Raw genomic sequence first — 23102 nt, 5'->3', positions numbered from 1 at the left:
AAGGACCCTTAGAGAAGCTACAAGTAAATATGTTGCCTCAATTAAAATCTCATAGACGTGCAGGTGGAAACAATTGCTGGATTTAGCAGGTTTTGAAAGCCACAGCTTTCCAAGGGAGCACAGAACTGCTCTGTATCCTTACTTTTCCTCATTGTGTGACCTCATGGCAAACAGATCACAGCAGTACATTTGCTCTAATGTGCCACCTGTTCTTCCTCCAATCTTAATCTCAAAATTCTAGCAGCCCAGCAAGTTTAAAAACACACACTTTAATCTACAATACTGAACTTGCTCCACTTCTTTCTAAGAGAAGCTCTTGCTGTGACAAGACCAGAAGAGATGAAATTTTGCTTATGGTTAAGATGACATTGACAGTGTTTCACTGTTCTTTTTGGGAGTTATGAGATACTCTTTTCAGGTGTCACACAATGTTATTATGCTACAAGCTCAAAAATGTTGTGTATCATCAGATATTTCCTGTTTATTCTGGCACTAATCTATCAGAAATTTTCACATCTTTAAATAAATCAAGTATTCAGCATTAAGTATGAGATTGACTGGGAACAGGAAGACTTCAGTACAGCATAATACGTATAATAATTTGTTTTATGGAGGTGGAAAAACAACCTTCTTGTTAAGGGATTTAACATTGGCACATACTTAGCATGAAAAAACAAATGAATGCACATTGTTTATTTGCTATCTCACCAATTGCTCCATGTTATTAAATCTTTCCCATTAAACAGACCCTGGCAGGTTTCTGAAAGCACTTCCTTCCAAGGAAGTTGTTACTAGAGGGATATTCTTGAAAAGGTTCCAGCAGCACCTCAGTTACCCTGGCATTTCCTGAATGTTTATGAACAGGTAACAGACTCTGAGTAGTATCTCAGTGCTGGATGCAGCTGAAGGTGCAATTAACACCCTCAGAAGAGAAATGAAAGTTGTATAAGGTACAACAGGATTGCTTGAGTGAAACAATGACACACACTTCCACTTCTGAAAAATCCCTTTTTCCTTCTGAGACTCCTCTCCATGAAGAACTTCAGGGATCAGGGTGACTTTATAGAAAAGTATCACTATATTTCAGAGTAATGGTGCCACATATCACAGAGGCAATGTCAAATGTAGGTTCCTGAGTGCTGTACTAGTACTGGAGTTATCAGGGACATTGTCCTGACTCCATTGCAGATTAATGGCTTTCCTTCCAGTAGCAAGGAGTTAAGAAGCACACAGAGGGTGTGTGCACAGGCTGCAAGAAGAACAGAAGGCCCAGGGGTATTGTTTGTGTTTGGGGACACAGTGCAATGTCAAACTGTCCTTTAGATCAGTGCATCAACAACAAATGGCAAAGACATGACTCTATATCATCCTTTGCTATAAAAATCATCATCTAGATGTCTATAGCCTCTCCATATATGCCAGATATACAGCTATGGGATGACTTCTGGTTGGAATGAAGTGTCCAAGTGCAAGCCATGCACAAGAGTGACAGGAAGGTCAGAAAGCTGAAAGAACAGGGTCTGCTTAACCTCAAGAGGAGAGGATATTGTAGCAACTTTCTATCAGATACCAAGCTGTGGAATGAGAAGACCAGCCCCATGCCCACCATGGACTGGACACAAGCAGGAAAGGGCCAAAACTGCAGTTGCAAAAGTTAAAGGTAGATGCAAGGGAGAAGAAATTTTAACACCCCACAAACTTCCTAACATTATGAAAAGCAAAGCATTTTTCCCAAATGCAAGGCTTGGAAGAGTGGGAAGGAATAACTGATTTGGTCACTGATTTTTATCTCCTGTTTTTTGGCCACCACACTTAGCATGTTGTCTGTGCTTAGCTTGCTGGTGGCTTTTCCTTCTCTTTCTTTGAATGACACCTTCCTCAGCCACCACCTCCCAGCTTCTCACCTGTGGTGGTTTGGTTTAGTTACTACTTTTTAAAATTACCTTTAATTACTTGATCACAAGCCCCAAATTCTTCGACTAGATAGACACTTGGTGGTCCTTTCCATATATTTTTATGATTCCACAAATTTATTACACATTTTAAGATTCCAAAAGTCAAAAAAATAAATTCAGCAGACTATTCTCAGTAAAAGAAGCATAGAAAATCTGTTACCATCAGAGGGATTTGTGTCATTTCCTGATTATTGGAGCTGATTTATGACTACTTATTCAAGACTATGAGTTGGTTTAGGAAATTAGCTTTATCTTTGTGTAAAAACAGCATTATCATGCAAACACTTTTATTTTTACACAAAGCATCTCCAAAGCATTTTTCCTGAGTTTCTCACTGCCCATTGTTTCCTGCAGGATTAATAACAGCAACATAATAGGGTGTTGTGTTTTTTTTCCAAAAGAGAGGTGCTTTAGGTTTTTGTCTTACTGTCAAAAGACTATTGGCTTCAAAACAGACCTTTCATATAACCAAAGGTGACATCCAGTCTATTTTCATATAATTCTTACAGGTTGTGAATCTGAGTTAGAGCCATATTGGAACTACTATGCAATCTTTCATGGGAAATGACAATAAAATACTCATCAAGCAAAAAAAGGGAAAAGCTGTGATGGACAATGAGGAACATGAGCAGTTGCTTGCTATGTTATGTCCCTTTATTGCTTTATACTTGTCAAAAGACTTATGGGAGGAGAAGCAGTTTTGCCCAACTGCAAATAATGAAAATACTTCACCAAAATTAACATCCTTTTCAGGAAAATAAGAATAATAGGAATAAATATGCAGACTGCACTTGTTGCTAGCCCTGGGTATGAGTCAAGGAAGACATTTCAAGGCCACACCAACCTTTCAGCCAAACCCTCTGCAAGTCATGTTCAGAGCAGACCCCGGAAGGACACGGAGGAAAGTAAATGCCATCTATAATAAACTGGCAACTACTGGGATAGAAAAATGCAGCCTGAAGTGCAGCTGATAGGCTGTGTTTCAGCACCCCACTGGCTCCTGAAGTGATGCTCAGCACTCAGAGCACGTGTGTAACCGGTGCCTACTGGAGAACTGTGGACATTTCCAGATAAGCACAACCTTTATTCCTAACCTTTAACTTCTTCTACCTAATTTAAAAGGACAAAGTTCTCACCAGATTAAAATACAAATAATGTACTTTAATGAAGGCTTATACAATGATAATGCACTTATTAACTTCCATTTTCTGTCAAATTTCAGCTCTGGTCAGTATCTGTCTCCTGGGTCAAAAGCCATGTTGACTGGTATCAGTATTTGAGCACGACATATTTTATAGGAAGTTGGAGATGCTTAGCTGTACATGTGCTTTAGGAAGCATCTCCAGCCTTCTGGGATCCTTGCTTTTCCTGTCAGCCACTGAAAACGTGTGGAGGTAGAATTTCCCCTCCCCAAAAATGAGGGAACTGTTTTTCCAAAGAAAGGTCTGAACTAAAAAAATGAATAGATGCCATTTTATTTTTTTCTGAATAGAAACACCAGAAATAATATACAGTTTTCTCCCGAGCTGTTTCTTACCAACTCAGCTAGCTCAGGGAAGGGACTAAGTACAAATCCACCACTGCCTTGCACCTCCACTAGAAACTTCAATGTGTAACTCAGTACTGGTATGGCTTACAAGTGAAAAAACAGTAACACTTCATGTTAGGTGAAGAAACAGAAAATAATGGGGGGAAAGAAACAGAGGAGGTACCTGTGGAAAAACTGGACATTCCAGAATTGAAAATATGTAAAGGAAATGTAGACCTAATGTCACCCATTCAAATGCATAAAACTTTGTTGATATTTTCAGTGAAATTCCTCTTCCTAGAAAAAAACCCAAACATATTAACAAGACTTTTGGTATGACCATCAAAAATTCCACCTGGGCTTTTTCTCAGTGTAACAGAGAAGGTTCAACTGGATGGAAGTCTATCACTCCAAGATACAGATCACTTCTCAAAAAAAACATCAGAAATACTGCCCTTACCCAGATATTTCAGCAACATAACTTCAAAAGTGACAGCTGATAGCTAATTCTTCACGCATATATTCTCCTTATTATCCAAATTAATATCTGCAGATTAACCATCAGACAGAGGAAATGCTTGAGTCAGTTTCTTGCAGCTCAGCTAAGACCCCTTGAAGCTTATTTGCTTAAGCACCTGAATTGAACATAAACTAGAGGCACTTACCGACTAAAACCAGGAGAGAGTACTGGATACCAGGCAGCTAAAGAATGGTAACAACAAAACAAAGAACCTCTGCTGACAAAGACGACTTCAATTCCTTAGGCAAAGCAGCAGCAGCAGCTTCCTTCGGGGAGGTAATGGGGAACAAAAAATAATAGATGGCAATTAAAATGTCATTCCCCTGGAAAGATCAATGGGCCATACAAAAGCAGAAAAACTGCAGTGCTGCAACTGTGAGCTGTCTGCCCAAGTGTTAGGAAAGATTCAGCTTCCCTCTTGTGGGGTTTTTTTTCTTAGTCTTCTGCTAAGTAATTCCTAAGTTTCCTGATTAGATAGGCTGAGGAAGTTGGGGCTGTTCAGCCTAGAGAAGAGGAGGCTCCATGGTGACCTTATAGCAACTTTCCAATATCTGAAGGGACCTACAAGAAAGCTGGGGTAGGGCTTTTAACACAGATGTGTAGTGAGAGACAAGGGGAAATGGTCTGAAGCTTAAAGAGGGGAGATTCAGGTTGGAGATTAGGAAAAAGTTATTTCCTGTGAGGGTGGTGAGATGCTGGGACAGGTTGCCCAGGGAGATTGTGGATGGCCCCTCTTTGGAGGTCTTCAAGACCAGGTTGGATGGGGCTTGGAGCAACGTGGGCTGGTGGGAGGTGTCCCTGCCCATGCAGAGGGGTTAGAACTAGATGATCTTTAAGATCCCTTCCAACCCAAACCATTGTATGATTCTGTGATTCTATGATTAAGGAGGATGATTTCTGCAGGGTTACCTGTGCAAACAGGGACTGCTCCTGTGTATGATGGGGTTGAAGGAGAAGTGTTATCTCTAAGTATTTAGGTAATAAATAGTTTTTCATGAAGAATCTCATACAACCAGTCATATGCTCCACTTTAAGAACTGTTCCAAATATCATGCTGGCAAAATGTGTTTTTCTGTCCATATAACTCAACATTATTTTAAACAAGAGTAAAGATGATCTCATGCCAAAGCTGATGATACACGTGCATTACATCTTTCATTCAAGGAATACATATAACATATGGAAAACCAATCCAAAGCTTCATTTCCCTATAAATAACAAGATTCAGTATATTAAGAAAAACTCAGAGTCCCTACAATAAGTGCAATACAATCCATGCTTTTCTTTCAGTGCTCTCTTTATCTTTCTCAGTTGTTGTGTTTTGTTTGTTTTCTTTAAGGATCCTGTATCTCAGGGCAAAAATTTGTCATAAGACAGAATTCCCATTCTGTGAAAAAATCTGTTATTTCCAGATTTGTTTTGACTCACCCTGGAACACAATCTTGACAATTTTACAGAGCACTAAATTTAAAACTGCAGATCAATCAGCAGGAAATGTTTTGCTAGTTTGCAATAAGGACACTTTATTTCATTACTTCTGAAGCAAGTTATACTGTTGGTGTGTAAAATTTATAATTAATATTTCATAATTACACACAGAAGCACAAAGAAAATGAGAGCAGTGGGTCAGGGATTCGAATTTTGATGGAGGGAAGGCTGCTTTCTCTTTGAGGACTGAAGGTTCACAAGGCTTTTCAGCTGCTTTACTTGCTTTGGGTTTAGCCTTCCTACAGCAGCTTTCTAGCTAATTAGAAACATGAGAGACTTCTTGAAATTGCCTTTTGACTTCAATAAATGAGCAGCTATTATTTATGATTTTCTCTTCCATTTGACTTTGCTTTAACTTCACTGGTACTCAACCTGACAACAAAGCTTTAACAGAGTTTCAGGATGGGAAATAGAGAGAGTAAAAGTTAAAAATATGGTGCTTGACAAGCACAGAAAAATAAATAAAGAATAGCAGCATGGCTTATAACTCTTTATTTTCACCTAGAAAATGTTCTCATGCTGGTTTTATTTCCTCTTCTAAAGGACAAGGAAAAAGAAATTTCAAGTTTATAGTATAATATTTAATGCAGATGATATAAAAAGCTTATAAACAATTGAACAGAACCCTAAGGATCACAGCAGATTTACAGGTGAAAGGTAGGATTTATAAATGTGAAATTAGCCCTGAGTCTGACAGTAGACCTGGCCTCTAGGGAAAATACCTGTCTTTTTCTTTTAGAGATCTAGTCAGTCCTTGATCTGTGCCAAAGGATGACAAAACCTCAGACTGAACAAGACGTTAATACCAAGGGAGAAAGGTAGGATGTAACAGGGGAGCAGTGCTGACATCTCCCTGTCTGGAGGAAAAGCTGGCACGAGCACAGGCTGTAAGGCAGAGCTGCAGTGGGAAGCTGCACACTTGTACACCTGGATTTGATGAAGAGTCACAGTGTAATCACAAGGCAGCCCTATGAACAAAGGCAAAAAGCCTCAAGAAAATAAATCCTGTCCCTGAGTTGAATAAACCTACCCTGATTTAACAGCAGCCTTTTACTTTGCTGATTGTACAGAAGAGAAATATTAACAGTGACATTCCCCTGTTTATTTTATCATGTTCTTCATGCACTTGCTCTCTGATATATTTGTAGGAGCTATTACAATTCGTGGACTTTTTTAAGCATCATGTTAACAGAGATGTCTGGCAATCTCAGGACCTGTGTTGTAAGTGAAGGGGAATGCACAGGCTGAAATCCCAGCATTAATGCTAAGGTGAGTTATCCTGTTGCCTTTACCAGGATCAGATCAGAACATTAAAAGCTGAGTAATGCATTAGCCTTTTAAATCTACCAGCCAGAAGATATGATCAAATCTGAGCATGTGAACTTACCCACCCTAGCCCTCCTGTCTCCTTTTTAATCCAGCTGGCTGGCCAACAACAGAGCTTGCAAGAACTCTTACTTGCTGAAATTTGCTGGATTTTTCTACTTTTTCACTCAAGCAGTCTGTAATATCCCATTCCCTTTGCTTTTCATGTGCAGACACAGCCTTAGACAGCTATTGGCCCTTGGGGAGATGTCTCCTCTGAAGGGAAAAGCTCAAGGCAGAGCACTGAACTCCTCTTTAAAAACACAAACCAAGACAGAAACAGATTCATTTCCTTTGGGTAATGCCAGGCTGCAGAGTTTCTTCATCCATATTTACCAACACGTGCATATAAATAACAATATTCTGAACACTAACAAATACTAAAATAAGAATTTCAGCACATCTCCTTTATGATGTTTTCACTGAACAAACCCAGCGTGATACCTGGCTCTCCTTTGGTCCTCTCCCAGGCTTTGAGCTCTCCCTGTGGAAGTAGCACATGGTGTGCACTCACCCCTGGGGACAGGCCAGACCCACTTGAACCTTCATGCTAGCAAGGAAGATGTCTGGAAATGTATATTAATGAGAACTGAAAATTGGGAAGTAAAATAATAATAATAATAATAACAACAACAACAACAACAACTCTAGATTTGGAATTACCTAGAGAGACTAGAAATTGGAAAGGACACCAAGTTTTCAGTTTTATGGGGGGAAAAAAACAAAACATGTAGGCAAAGGAGGAAACAATGCATGAACAACTCTTCAAGCAAACAAAGCCAGATACCTACAAAGTCCAAAGCCTGACTGCCACAGGGGATTAATTTAGGTAAATCTGCCGAAACAAGAAGCTTTCACCATGTCAAGTTCTATCTGTGCGATTTCTTCAGATATGGGAATTAATTAACAGCTGTCAAATTATCCTCCATTTCCAGCAGTAAATCTTCCCTCCATAGCTAATGGCTCAAAGTAAAAGTGTGCATGTGCTCGACCACAGACACTTCAGAGAGACTGACTTGCTACTGGATTAGTGCTCCAGAAATCTGCCTCACCTCTGCTTCCATTCCACTGGGATTCTTCTCCCAGTGCAAAATGCTATTAAAAATAATAGTTTAGAACATCAATAATATATTAAAGACAGGCTCCTCAACATGGCTGTGTCTGCAGTGTAATAAAATCCATCGTTCTTTGAACTTTTACAACCATACATCTTACAGTTAATGATGTGGCACAACTCCATCATCAGGAAATGAGGGAAACAGAAGTTGAAAGCAAGAAGCCATAAAAGCTTGAAAGTGAGCCCAGGAAAACTGCAAAGAATTCTAAAGTGTAGGGCTGCTGAACTCTAAACCCAAGCAGACAGCAGGCTTCTTAACTAGATAACAGTTCATCGACATCATCATGGATGTTAAGAAGGTTGGATTCCAGCCTCAGTTTAAAATCCACTTGGTAGTTAAAAAGTGTGTGCATCAGGGAGATGACAGGACACCCCTTTCCTAACCTTCACCATCCAAACCCAAACAAGTTAGAGCCACATTTTGCCCTTCTCTGTTGTCAGTGGGGAGGTACAGGAGCCTTTGGAAAGTCACCTTTCTTTGACCCCTGTGTAGGTGGAATTAGCCACTGGGAACACCTCTCTCAGATTCAAAGAGATTTGCCAGTAACACCAAAGAATCAATAATATGTTATTTTATGAGTAATAAAAACTGCTTCCCATCTATGCACATGAACTGAAAGCTTTAAATAGTGTTTTGAAGTGCATGGTTCCTTAACTTGCACACAAAATGGAAATGTTTTCAGATATTTTCATTAAGTTATGTTTATGCACAGTAAACAGTTTTATTCCCACTAAATCTACATGATACATTTTAACCTTCTCCTCTGGTAATATTTCCTGTCATTTTTATTAAGTCAATTGGCAGAATATCAGTGTCTCTTCCCCATGCTTTCCTTAAGCCATGGTGTATTCCAGCCCCCTCCCAAGTGCAGCTCTGATGAGGATCCCTGAAAACACTGTATAAAATGTCTTCTCATTGTAACCAGCATGTTCATTAGCAACATAACGGAATCAATAAACTTATACAAATTACTGCAGGAATTAGAGTAAGAAATACTCTGAAATAAGAAGGTAGGAATTAGAACATGGAAACAGGCAGTGGGAATCACTCCAAAAGAGGGAAAATCCTGTTCTTCCTAACAGGGCCAAGAATAAAAAGAACTGAAGAACTAGCCCAAAAAGGAGGGTTAATTCAACACCAATTCTCACAAGGCTCAGTGAGGTATGTAGGTTGTGGTTTCATTTTCTATTCTGATTCCAAAGTTGCTGTCCAAGTTCCAACAAACAAGAGTGACAAGATCTACTTATGCTCAACAGATAACAACAAACTGTTCTGAATGAACTACTGTAGTCTGACTATGGTCATAAGGCTCTGATTTTGGCATCACAGCTGCAAGGAATTGTATATTTGAAAGCACCAAGTTCCCTCTATTTAGAAATTCCAAACAAACTAAACCCTACTTGTAGGTCATCTGAAGTTTTAAAACTTCTTTTTTCTTCATGAAAGAAGCTTCACACAAACATATAGTAGATGGAGCTAACAGCAATCAATAATAATAAGGCTGGATTAAAATATTCAAGAGATCATTTTTAAATGACTAAATATTTTTAATCATTCATGTTTGCATATATGAAACATTTTGTCTTTGATATCAGTGGAGACTTGACTGACACTGGATTCATACGTATTCAAAAAAGAAAATCTCAAATACTCCTCTCATGAAAAAAAATTGATTAAAAGGCTATGGACTGTGCCTCACTGATGCTTAAAAACTTTAGGTAAAGCAGAGATTTCACTGTTTCAAAGAGTTCAACTCTGCTTTCTTCCAGGCTGTAACACTGTTGCAAATCCATTCCAACTTATACATCTCTCTCTAACTGTTTCTTCAGTAGCTCAGTATTCCAAAAGCAGTATTTGACAACAGCAGAGCACACCTGTAGTTCTGCACCACAGCAAGGGTCTCATGGCCCTGTTCAATGTGTCACTTAAGCCCAAGAAATCATTTAGGACAGACACACGATGACAATTAGCACTGCAGCATTTCCTTCAGAGGAAGAGATAAGAAAGGAATAGTGATGTAAAACATTTCAAAAAGCCTAAGTGTGGTGCAGGAGTTTTCAGCTTACTGACTTTCTTAGGTTCAAAGAATGAGATACGAGATTGTTCTTTATTTCTTCAATTTGCAAGAACAGATCTGTGAGCCATGTGGTCTTATCCAAGCACTTAATGTTCAGCTATATGTGACTTAGAGTGATAAAAAGAGCCATTAGCTTCAAATAGAGTTTGTTCTTCCTAAAAGTTTCTTATATTGCAGCAGTTTTCAGCTGAAATAACTGCATCTTGGTGACTTGGTAGCTCCAAATTCTCATTTCTATGGTAGAATATCAAACAATACATTAAACTTCAAGTGTCTATTCCCACCCATCCTCCTTTCAAGACAGATTTCATGGGATTTTCTCTGCAAAAGGGCACAGAGCAGACCTGTCTTAGCCACTTTTTCTAGAAAAATAACACCATTTCCTTTTTCTTTTTGTTGTCTATAGCCACAGGAGTTGCAGCATCAAGGAGAAAAATACAACTTGCATTCTTGCAATTGACAAAAAAGAGAAAAGTATTACAGGACCTACTCCTTCTTCTATAAAGCAATTAACATGGGACGCAGGTAGATTATTGATGACAAGTTCAGGCAGGCCTCACTCTAGTTTGAATTCTGCACAATGTTTTCAAAACCTCAGAGGAACAGGTGTGTTGTTTTGAGGTTTTTTAAGATTCCTGTTTCTCTGGCGGGACCAGAAATAAGGGAAGAACTCTCTTTTGAAGTTTGTTTTTCTGGTCTCAGGATAGCATAAGATTAAGAATAATAAGAAGAGGACGTGAGAAATAAATGTGCTACTTCAAACTTTGAAAGTCAGGCTTTGTTTGAATTTTCTGTATGGATTTACACCACCCATTTTCTTGAGGAGTCAACTCTCTTTTGACTTATTAACGTGAGTAATTTCCTCATGCTATGAATTATGAATCAGTCTTCCATGACTTCCATGTTTCTACTTATGGCTGTGTATTCAAAGCATCTCAGATCGTTTGGTGTCCTACATCAAAACAGAGCCAAAACTGTATGTGACACACAACCTGGCAGTTTATGAAGAATCACAGAATTACAGAAAGGGCAAATTATCTAAGGATATCTAGGATCCCCTGGCAATGGTCACAACAGGTCCTACCTTTGTAGTATTAATGCTAAATTTAAAAGTATTTCATCTGCTAAATTTGGCTATGCTGCAAAGAAACCAATTCAATTTACCTTCTGCTTTAAAATAATGACTTAATCACTAATTAATGACTTACAAATGTCTATTGATTTGCTGAGAAACTCGTAAAATTCTCCACAATAGTCTATTCAGAATAGCCTGCTTTTTTTTCTTTCCTTGAGATCCACATCTATATACATTACTGTTTTTTCCCTGGGCTGATGTTTTCTTTAGGCACATCTTCCTTCATAACATTTTTATTATCTGCCCATGTTATAAATCCTTTTTCTACCAATAAGGGTGCTAAAAGAAAGCAGGGGGGTGTGGGGAAAGCCACATCCCTGCTAAAATGAGGAAGTTTTAGATAGCTGAAGAATGAGACCCATAAAATAAACAGCAATGAATTAAATGTGCTGGGAGCACTCCTATTTTCTGAGCATTGCACGTATATCCAGCTACCATGAACCAACATTAATCCTTTCATTTTTGAGATCACCTGAGCATTCAGTTTGATCCAGAGTCCTCTCCCTGCATGCCTCTCCAGTTAATGGCAAGGCCACCTTGGGTGAAGCCCTGTGTTTACCTCCACAGAAAGTGGAAAGCTATGAGAACAGAATGAAGTATCCCACAAGGAGGAAGTCAGGAGAAGGAAAGAGGGGTACCAATTGTTTGCTTTTCAGGCCATGTCTCTATAGCTTCTGTGCCAGGGATGCCTCCTGTTTTCCTCTTCTCAAGGCAGCTGCACACACCCACACACAAATTTCAGTAAGGAGAGGAATCCCACCTGAATTAAGGGTCTTCACAGATTCTCACACATTCTTCAGCAAGCTGAAAGACAAATTTCTAGCACTAGTCACTGGCAGAGTCTTCCAGCTTGTCCTGGGTTTGACACCCTGAGGAGAGAAGCTGCATGAGTCCAGCACTGCCTGCTGGACCATGTTTTTCAGCAGTTGAAATTTTAAGGTGAGGGAGAAAAGCCTCAATTCTTCTTTAGAAATTGAGGAGACATCTGTCTCCAAGAATCTGGCTCATTTTGAGAGGAACAAAACCTATGATTTCAGGACTATCTTTATGAAGCTTAAGGGGAAAATGTGCTAGTAGGATCTGGTGGTGAAAAAAAAAGTCATCTCAGTTCTACTAGACACAAAGAAGTCATCCCATCTTACCTGAGGCAAAGGAATTTTAAGCAGAAGGTGAAGGGACTTACTTGCTCATCACTTTGTGACCATGCTCTTGGCTGCCCATTTGTTTCAGGAATTTAATAGCTTTAGGAAATAATGATTCTTCTAAAACTGTAGCTTTCTATCATGTTTATTGCAAGCCAGACACATTCCTCAGCCCCCCATTTGTTAGGTCACTTCTGCCAGTGCAGCCTCCGCATTTACAAAGCTAATGCTAGGATTTCTGGGGACATTAGATATGGCAATCACAGAAGAGCTGCATGGAAAATGTGAGTTTTAAAATGAGATTCCTTCCCTTTGCTTGAATAGTATTTTCTGAAAACCCCTTTCCACAAGAACACATGCAGCAGTGCATCATCATTCCTAAACTATAATTCTACCACAAACTACAAGTGGTGAACACAGGAACCAGACTGGATGCTCTCTGGAAAAACAGAACAAGGCAGATTTTTTTCCCTCCACACAAAGAAAATGTTTCTGACAAAAAGAAAAGCTGTTCAGGGACTTCCATGTCAAGGGTGGTTACAGTTCCGAAAGGCAGCAAATTAGTAATTGGAAGTTTTTTATGAGAAAACCATGAAGGAAATCTGATGTAACATTTCAAAGCTGAATGTTTACTTTTGACAAAATTTCCTCTTTCCAAATAATCACCAGTCCAGAGATCTGAGCAGAAGATGCTGTCTCTTACAGAAGAAGCAGGTGCAATGTCTGAGTGATTAGCCCTAACAGGTCATGTAACACGCACTGTAAAAGATTTTAGCTCTGGTGTCTTCTAACAAAACCAGAATAGAAGCGACACATAAAGTGCCTGAAACAGTAAAATGGGGCCGGATGGGGATAAATCCAGAACTGTGTGGGGATGGAGCGTAGAGCATTGTGTCCAAGCCCAGAGGAGGCCTGCTGCCTCTACTGGCTACAAAGGAGGCCTCAGAGTCAAGAAGCTACTACAGGTAGCCATTAAAAGCACACCTGCTCCCTGTTACCTACATGGACTGATCTTCTCCCAGCACTCCAGTGGGTCATTCCACCTCATCCTCTTCCCAAGACCACCGTTTTATCTTTCTTGGTAGTGGGCTCCTTTACTCCACCTTTGACTTGTTTTGGGCTTTCCACTCAAACCTTGTCCTTCAAGCTCCAAGACACACTGCACCCAAAATCACTCTTCCCAGTGGTAAAGTTTCTGCTGACTGGGAGCTCGATATGAACCACTCTTTTCCACCTGGGCCATTTTCCAGGCTTTCTCATGGCAAAAGAAGCTTATAAACAATTTAATAACCAGGACAATGTGAAATCTGTCAGTTATCACAAAGGTCTCAGCACAGCTTCTGTTGCTCATGACCTGCACAATCTGAAAAACTCAGACACTCGAGGATCAGAGTTAACACTGGGAAAACAAGTAACTTTCAACTGACCCACAAAGTAGAAGTCTCCCTCCCGATTTCATGATTCCTTAAAAACCACTGTGAAGGCATTTTCAGTAGGAAACATAGAATCTAGTGCTTCAGAAGGCAAGAATTTTCTTGGAGAGCATTTGTAGTCATTTGTCTCTTTCTCCTTCTTTCTGTGCTACCGTATGATCCTCACTAATTTGCCTTCCTGAACAGTGTTCCACATGCAGCATGCAGAACTGTAAGCACTTTAAAACCCTGGAAACTGTTTCAACATGTTGAAATACTTCAACTGAAATTACAGTCGAGATTCATAGTAAAAACCCTCTTCCTTCAAATATAGCCTGCACTCCCCTAGATAAACATGCTGCAATCACAGAACTGCTTTCTGAAGTTTGAGATGTTTGACTTTTCATCACATTAACCGAGAGGTGTATCCTGTGTAGTACAAAAATAACTGTTGTAATATTTGATCTGTCACATATTATCTATTTTGCTCCTTCTCTCCAAATATTCACTCCACTGTTTGTGAAGTTTCTGTATCCTTGTAAACTGGTATTCACATGAAGGTAAGATTTTTTTCTCTTAAAGAATAAAAAATCATCACTTTCTTTAAAATGGGATTTCACTTTTTTGGTGAAAGATTTTTCATGTAAGAGGAGTCAAGAACTTGACTGTGCTGCAGATTCTTTTGTTATTATTATTTAAGAGGTTGCTTGGATTTCGAAGCATCTTTTTAGTTTGTTAATAGCTGTTGGGTATAAGCTTTTACTGATTTATAAAGGCACAACCATTTTTTTCTGTCTCTGATGTTTACAACAACTAGCTGGAAAACAACACTGGCTTTGCAAAAACAGCAGGAGCTTAAAGCAGCTGAGGCTACAAGATTATTTGCTGGGAAGGGACAAGAGAAAAGAAGGAAAACTGTGCTAAAGGAAAAACCACCACACAGGGTTAGGGAACACCTGAGAATGTTTCAGTCAATATTTATCTTTCAGATCAATAAAACCTGGATGTTAACCTCAGCGAAAGAATATTCACTTAATTTAAGTGTTGCTGCTCATTGGCTCAGTCTGCTTCTCCATGTTTCCAGGATCCAAGTTCAGTGCTTAAGATTTTGAACTTGATCATCCCCCAGCTTGCTCATTGAATTTCCAGATTTTGTTACTGTGGGCTCAAATGCAAGGAAAGAAGCTTATTCCCTTCACTGAGCACTTTTCCCCTTAATGCTGGAGAGAGATACTGCGTGCCCAAGTACACTTGCCTGCCTGCTGACGGGCCAGCAGCAGCACACTCAACTCATGGCAGCACAGAGGACAAGCCAGGAATAAAGGCTTCCCTCCTGATCCAGAGGGTTATGCAAGATATCTAGTCATTATGCACAGAGGGAATGGAAGCAAGGAAGTCTCACTGTTGCAGCACTACGCTCTTGCACGTTAGCAGGACACCATCTGAAACTGCATTGTCCATAAATCTACATCTTTAAGCCACGGGAAAAGGTCCACAGAGATGTCAGCATCCTTGCTAACATCACACTGGTGCCGAAACAACTGTCCTCTCTGTTCATGTCCTTGCTACTACCTGGCTGCTTGTGTGGGAACAGTCCTTACCAGATTGTTTTGACAGGCTGGCAGAGTTATCAGTGGTAGCAGCACCCAGTCTGAATCCCCAAGATCCTGAGCTTTATCACACCTAGTAACAATAAAGCATTGAACACTGGAAACTCTGCCTGCTTGTTGACATCAAGATCTCTATAATGCCCTGCAAGGAAATTTAAGTTCATAGAATCACAGAATCCTAGGGGACGGAAGGGACCTCAAAAGATCATCTAGTCCAACCCCCCTGCCAGAGCAGGGTCACCCAGAGCACATCACACAGGAACGTGTCCAGGTGGGTTTGAATGTCTCCAGTGAAGGAGACTCCACAGCCTCTCTGGGCAGCCTGTCCCAGGGCTCTGTCACTCTCAAAGTAAAAAAATTTTTCTGATATTCACCTTGAACCTACTATGCTCCAATTTGTATCCATTACTCCTTGTCCTATCACTGGTCATCACTGAAAAAAGCTGAACTCCATCTTCCTGACACTCACCCTTTACGTATTTCTAAACATTGATGAGGTCACCCCTCAGTCTCCTTTTCTCCAAACTAAAGAGACCCAGCTCCCTCAGCCTTTCCTCATCAGGGAGATGTTCCACTCCCTTGAATCCTTGAAGGGGCTCTGTATCAGCCCAGCACTTAGCAAGCACACATAGATTACCCTTTCTGCTGGAATTTGAGGATCAATTGCCAATACTTGCCACCATATGTGTCTTTTTTCCTCCCCTCCACATTTGGACCTGGGTGTTTTGCTAACCCCTCTCACACCAGGAAGCTCATTTTATCCTTTAACCTTCATCTCTCCCCTTCTTCTTTTACACAAAATTGCAGGAAACTATTTTCAGGCTTGCTAAGCCAAAGGATGTTTTGGCTGCCAAGCTGCATCAAGAGGAAAGAAAGAATGTGCTTTCATTTGGTCTTATCACAGAACTGATAACAACCTCATTATACATGCAAAGAACTCCATGCTTGTTTATCTGCAACAGGAGAGTGACATACACAAACATACACATGAAAGCCTTGAATATCTCAAGCTGATGATAACTCAATCAAGAATATTATATTCTCAAAATACAAACCAAATTAATAATTTATGTCAAATGTACTAATACCCTCTTAGTAACTTACTCTTTTCCTTTAACAAACACTGCCAGGTTCACCCTCTGATTTTCAGGGAAATAACCCAAGAAGGAAAGACTCACTTTCTAAATACTTTGCAGCCTTGACAAATACAAGCCTGGTACAGATTAGGATTATTTACCACTTGTTGTGCTTCTACACAATTAAATTTTATACATTATTCAAGCCCAAAATATGTTATCATCATATCCACATTTTTTGTAGTCTTATGTGGGGGGAAAGAAGATGGATCATTCCCCACAGCTACCAAAATAAACATTTTCAAGAGGCTTAACTGGTATTTAAATGGGCATATCTTCAAATGATGGCACAGAAGCATTGTTTCCTATGTGGTATCTCAGAAACTGCACTGCCCCTTAACCAAAGGTTGGTTTGTTTTGCATTCAAGTTCCTGATTTTATCTATACTCTTCTTTTTTTCCTTTTTTTCATTTTGTTGTTGTTTTTGTTTTGTTGTTTTCTCTTTACATTTGGCAATACCTCCCACTCCCAGGAACTCATCTGTGTGTTACCAATATTAAACTTTTAGAATATTCTGGTAACACATACTATTTTAGGACTCAGTCCTATAGCAGATTAAGTCATTATTCACATGGCAGAATGGATTTAGAACTCAATTGCACCTGGATTTCTCATGTAGATATTTCACCTGTCCATTTATATTCTCATTATCTCTTCAGTAATGAACACTTGCACCCACCATCCTGGGGATGGATCTGAATAAAATATACTTGGATAATTAGGAGATCCTTGGAGTAGTGGAGCTAGCTAAAAAAAAATAATAATCACAGAAAAGTACATTTGCAATTTCAAATGGCATGGAAAAAACCCTTATGATCCAAGATTTCATCTTGTGCTGACCAAACATGACCCATTCAGATGAGCTCCAGGCTGTTTCTGTTTGCCAAGAACATCACTGGCCCTAACAGAGGCAACTTTTTGGGCTGGGGCTCTGGACTCACACACACCCTGTTCTACCAAGCAGGACACACCAGAGCATCCTCCCTTTTGGGGAAACATCAGGGAAGGGGGAGTGTCCCAAAAGAGAGAAGACTGACCACAGAATGACGAAGAAGCACCTCTTCCCCTGCTAGTAAAAAAAAAAATACCCCAAGTGGAGGCAATTCATCTCATCAGACTACAACTGTCTAAGAACCATCCATCAGAGGAGGGAGGCAGGTGTCTGCCCAGCCTAAGCTCAGGCAGTAAGGACTGGGGATTATGCCCAAGGGTTGCTGAGACATACATGTATGGCTGGAATTCCTGATACAGGCACCCCAGGACACCCACGCTCCCTGGAGCATCCAGAATAACCCTGGATGGGGTGCTTACCCACCATGGCTCCCTCCAGCTGTGGTTGACATGTCTACATGCAGATCACAGCAGGAGAACGACTTGCATTTACCAAGAGAGATGCTTGAGTCTCTGAGCAGCCCAGCCCCGCAGCAGATCCCCGGGTCCTGCCCTGCTGCCACGGGAGGCCACTGCAGCCTTTGTCACCTCCAGTGACAAACCACACATCCAACCAGGCGACCTAAATCACTTCCCGGGTGTGCTTGCCTTTTTTTTCCATCCCTGAAAGGAGCCACGAGAACAACCTTGGCACTAGAGGCTTGACTTTAAGTTTGCTGCTGTGAGGTGAGTCGAATCTGGGACAGACTGTCCAAACGGCAAGCAGCTCATTATTCATGCACTGAGAAGGTGATGGCAGGGTTACAAAGAACAAAGTTTATGCAGCATAGACCTGGACTAACTCCAGGATGTTATTTTATCTTATTTTTCTCTGGCTCTCAGTGTTATTCTTCTGTCTTTCATCCATGCTCTTCCTCATATAACCGTTTCATTGGGAGACTGGCAGGGTATGGCTCCACTGGACATGATGAGATGATGTATCAGCTCTGCTTCCAAAAAGGTTGTCCTCTCCTTCCCAACCTCCCTCCTGCCTGCCTGATCACTGCTGGTGCTACCTTCTGCTGTCTCTAGGTTGTAGCAAAGCCCTATCTGAATGCACTAAGATGATGGAAAACAGCAAGCAGACAAAAGAAGAAAAAAAAACAAAATGGAGATAATTTCCTGGCATTTCACTGAACTGGCTCCTGGCAGGGTACAGTGGGAGGCCCAGGCCAGGGAAAGGCAGGGGAAAATACTTGGGGGATGAGGAGAGGAAGGGTGCTGAGCAAGGGGCTAGAAGCAGCCCTCCTCTCTGAAGCCTTCAGATGAGTTCTGCTGCCTTCGCTGTCACCAGCCCAACTTACCCAACTTACTGGCTCCTAATTAGCCTGACTGATCACTGTTTACTTAATAGATTTGGCAGGGGAATTAAACTGAGAGCAGCAGTGTACAGACTCTGCTGGCCCAGAGAGTCCCAGCACTTGGGGAGGGCCACAGCTCATGGCCTCACCCACCTTCACACAATATGGGCAAGAGGTGTCCTGGGTCAAAGGCCTAAATCAGTGTTGGAGAAACTCGTATCCTTCCAAGAGACCAAAACGTGAGAGTCACCAGCTCCTCACTGCTCAGAGAGGGACCATGGCTGCCTCTGTCCTGCCCACAGTTCTATCCTGACCCCTCAAACAAGCCTTACCACAAGGTTAATTCAAATGGTAATGTTCCCATCAGAAGTTTGGGTTCTGATGACAGAGCAACTTCTTAACAGAAACATACACCTGGAAAATTCCCAGCCAGCCCTCACCATTGATCGGCTCACAGCTCTTTCTGCAAAGTGATTTGTCACTAAACACTGAGATAAGAGGGACTTGAGGCTTTGTCCAAGGTCACCCAGGAAATTTGGAGAGGTCAGAAACTGGGTTCAGCTCCTTTGGGTACAAGGCCAGAAGCTTAATGAACACATTTTTCCTGTTCTGAGGGGTGTTGGGATCAGCTCTAAGTTCATGTTTCTCTCAATATGGGGTTGGGCTTTCTTCAGCAAACATGAACAGATCTGGGACCAGCCTGAAGCAATCCAAGCTTAACTATTTCTACATATTTCTACATAATGATTTCCTTTTCCTTAAATGTCTCTTCTTTCCTTTCCCTGAAGTGTTTGTGAACACTTTTGTTTTCCTCACTCAGTTAATGATCCCTTTTACTTTCTCGGCTGTACTTTTTATTTCTCCCTGCTGTACATGAGGAGGTTGGTATCTGTGTTCTACAACATCATTTGTTAATGACAAGCTATCCCTCACCAATTACATTGCTAGGATTTTACTGCTCTGTCATGATTTTATCTCCAACAATCTGCTGCAGCTCTTGGCTTGAAAGAGAAGAAACAAAACTTGCTGTATGGCCATGCCCTGTGACCCTAAATACAGAAATGCAGAACTATTCCCAAAGAACACACTGCCATTTCTTCCCACAGCATATCCCTTCCAGTCACCAATACATCTGGAAAAGCCTTGAGAACATCCCTGGCAGAGCACTAACATTTGAATTTTCAGCCCCAGAGATTAAGATAAGCCATTTTAGGTTGCTTTATTATGAGAAACACTTGCCAAGGACACTGAAAAGCAAATCAACATAATTATGAAAGATGGGCAATTGATACGACTTGTAAGAAACATATCACTGCATCAAGTTCAGCATTCAGAGTAGTAGTATTTATCACTGCACAAAAATACACTATTACTTTGGAGGATGACAACGTGACTGTTGGAGGCCATTGAGAACATCCCTTCCTGGTGTTTCCATCACTCACAGTCTAAACCATTCCCTCCTGCTGTTTGCCCTTCTGTCTCCCACAAGGGTACATAGTTTTGTGCCATATCAGCTCTTGAAGACCAGCACCCAGCACTTGCTATATATGCACTAGCATACATGCTCACCCTCATCTTTTCTGAAGGCTTCAGACACATAAAGGAACCTTACCAGTGCCCAAAACATAGTTTTGGGATGATAGTCCTGAAGTCCTCTCTATTGTCCTGTGTCTTATTGCAAGGACACCAGCCCATCTGCTGGACACCTTTAGGTTCAAAGCCCACTCCCTGCTCCAAGAAACCACCTAACCCCTCAGCTGTATTATCCTTTCTCTCCTTACACCCAGTTTCCCCTCTAGCACCTCCACCCAACCTCAGACACCTTTGCCAACCCCCCTCTTATAAAGGTCTGCTGACAACAACAAGAAGGGTAAAGACACGAACTTCAATAGCAGATCCCCTAGAAATATGTTAAATACTGTGAACCTCCCTCAATAAAAGAACAAAAAGAAAAATTCTGTATTTTGCTCTCAATAATGAAATCCACTCTAATTGCTCAGCTCCTGTACAGGGCAACCAGCTTTCTGCAAACTTCACTACTGACATTGCCAGCCCCCCCATCCAGGCTCACTAAGCTGTTAGGGAATACTGGCTCCATGGAGTACAAGTGGCTTCATTCAGCTTGGAAAGATGCACCCTGCCCCAGCCACAGCTGAAAACACTTCTTCACATTTTCCCAGCAAATAGGCTCTAAACGCTTCAGTCAACTGAGGAATTCCCTTTGAGTTTATAAAGTAAATGGCCGTTTCCTTGTTCAAAAGGAACATGTTGCACAGAGAACAAATTATCTTTTTATGTATAAAGGGACTGAGGAGAAGCCCCAGCTGCCTCCCACAAGGAAGCCAAGTCCTAGATTGCTGGGCTGTCTTTCATGTATTAAATACAACATCTGTTGCCATGTTTTGTCCATATGGAGCCAGGCTGCAAAAGATGTGGCTCCATCCAGCATGAAGCTTAAAAAGATGCACTGATTAGAACAACTACTGAGCAGATGAGAGTGGGCAGGGAGGGGAAAGGAGCACTGTCATCTCCTTATCCAGATGCAGGTGATGCAGCAAAAAGCTTTAGGTGAGAGCCCAGAATAATTGACTAAAATGGCTTCTCCCCCCCAACCCCAAGTGTATATTCTACCTGTTGATAATTTTAAAGGCCTTAACATTTGTAAAACAAATCAGTTAAGGTAAACCCAATGTATTTAGATTTGGGGTTTAGTGTTGTAAAATTAATCAAGGTTTAGACTACTTACAGAGCAATATGTAAACATTGAAGGAATTGCCAAGTGGTCTTAATGCCTGGTCTGATTGATGTAGATCCGTTATTCTGGGGAGAAAAGGTCAATTGCTTCCAGTGCAACACTGAAACCATGTTGCATTTTATAGAGGGGTTTCCTGAGGGAGGGTGAGAGTGAAGAAGGAATGAAAAGATTTCAGAGAAGCTGGTTTTGGTGCATGTGAAGCAAAGGCATGATTTCTGATTCTCCCCTAGCTCAATAACATTTTAGTGTAAAAGAATAAATTTGGAATTTATATACTATAGCTTCTTTCAGATTCAGGGTAGTTAAAGGCAGTTTACAAGCCTTTTCCTCACCATGCAACAACCATGCAGGCAAACACAGCAGCCATTCTGCATCCAATAACAGTTAACACAGCCTGCTCCATGTAAATCCAATTCATGAAAACAGGCAATATTGTCTCAGAGAGGACATAGACATTACCTGAAATGTTTAATGAAGCATCAAGGGCTCTGGTGAGCAAAGAAGGCTAAAATGCTATCTTTCCAACTGTGTGTCTCAGGGGAACATCCTACACGGCACTACAAGCCCTACGTGAAGGTAAGACCCCTCTGTCCCCCAACTCTGAACTTGGTTTCTGAGCCACTGGCTCCACGGGTGACCCAGCTCTGTTCCCGAAACCTACCTGCATGGCCTTCAGTTTACTATGGGTTTCCTTTCCAAGGTTTAGCACTTGCGGAAAACTTACTGCTTCCACTTACCTACCTCATATCTCAGATACCCTGTGCATCATTCCAAGTGCCTGATCCTAACAGCAGCAGCCCAAAACAACAAGCACAAAATCAGAGCTGTGGCAGAGCTGGTTAGGACATGGGCATCTACTCAGGACAAGAGATGCTGGGATAAAGTTTCACCACTCTATACCCCTCAGCGTTGAATAGCAGAACTTTTTAACTTCTTGAACTTCCCGCAAACCCCCCTCCCCCCCCCCCCCCCCAAAAAAAAAAAAAAGGAAAAAAAAAAGAAATAAAAGGCAGGCAATGTTACATGCATGATTCTATTTTAAGTTTTGCCAGAGACAATTCCCATTTGTGAAACAAACCTAAGACAGGCCCGGTGGCTGCAGCTAGACATGGCTCCAGGTGTAAGATCTGTGCTGGATGGAGCACATGGGAGTTTGGCCAAGCTTCCCATGCCTCCTTGGCAGAACCTGCAGGTTTCCCATCCTGCTGCCTGTGATCCCCTATTACAGACTTAGCAGGAGCTGCAATGTGAGCTCATAGCCAAACCCAGGGACACCATGAGCCCAACTCACTAATGACATCTTACTCTGCTGCTATTTCTCCAGTAATGAGCTAGGCAGGAGATTTCTTGCTTCAAGCCCTGCCTGACACCACGAACTCCAGACTTCAGAGGAAGTTATATGGGTGTTTCTGGGATGTGCTTTGAGGTAGAGACAGTACCAATTGATTGAGAGCTTGTCAGGGTGCTTGTCCTTCTGGTTTTGTTTTGCCTCTCCCTCCAGCTTCTCTTTAATTGGATCTTGATGATCCTTATCTCCTTCCAGCCTTTGCATTTTTATTCTTTTTCTCCAGGCTTTTTTCCAAAACAGTTTTCAAAACTATTTAGAAGAGCCAAGACTACCTACACTAGC

This window comes from Apus apus, chromosome 4 (genome assembly GCF_020740795.1).
Source record: "Apus apus isolate bApuApu2 chromosome 4, bApuApu2.pri.cur, whole genome shotgun sequence".
In the NCBI taxonomy this organism is placed as follows: domain Eukaryota; kingdom Metazoa; phylum Chordata; class Aves; order Apodiformes; family Apodidae; genus Apus; species Apus apus.
Note: the sequence above shows the minus strand (reverse complement) of the source record.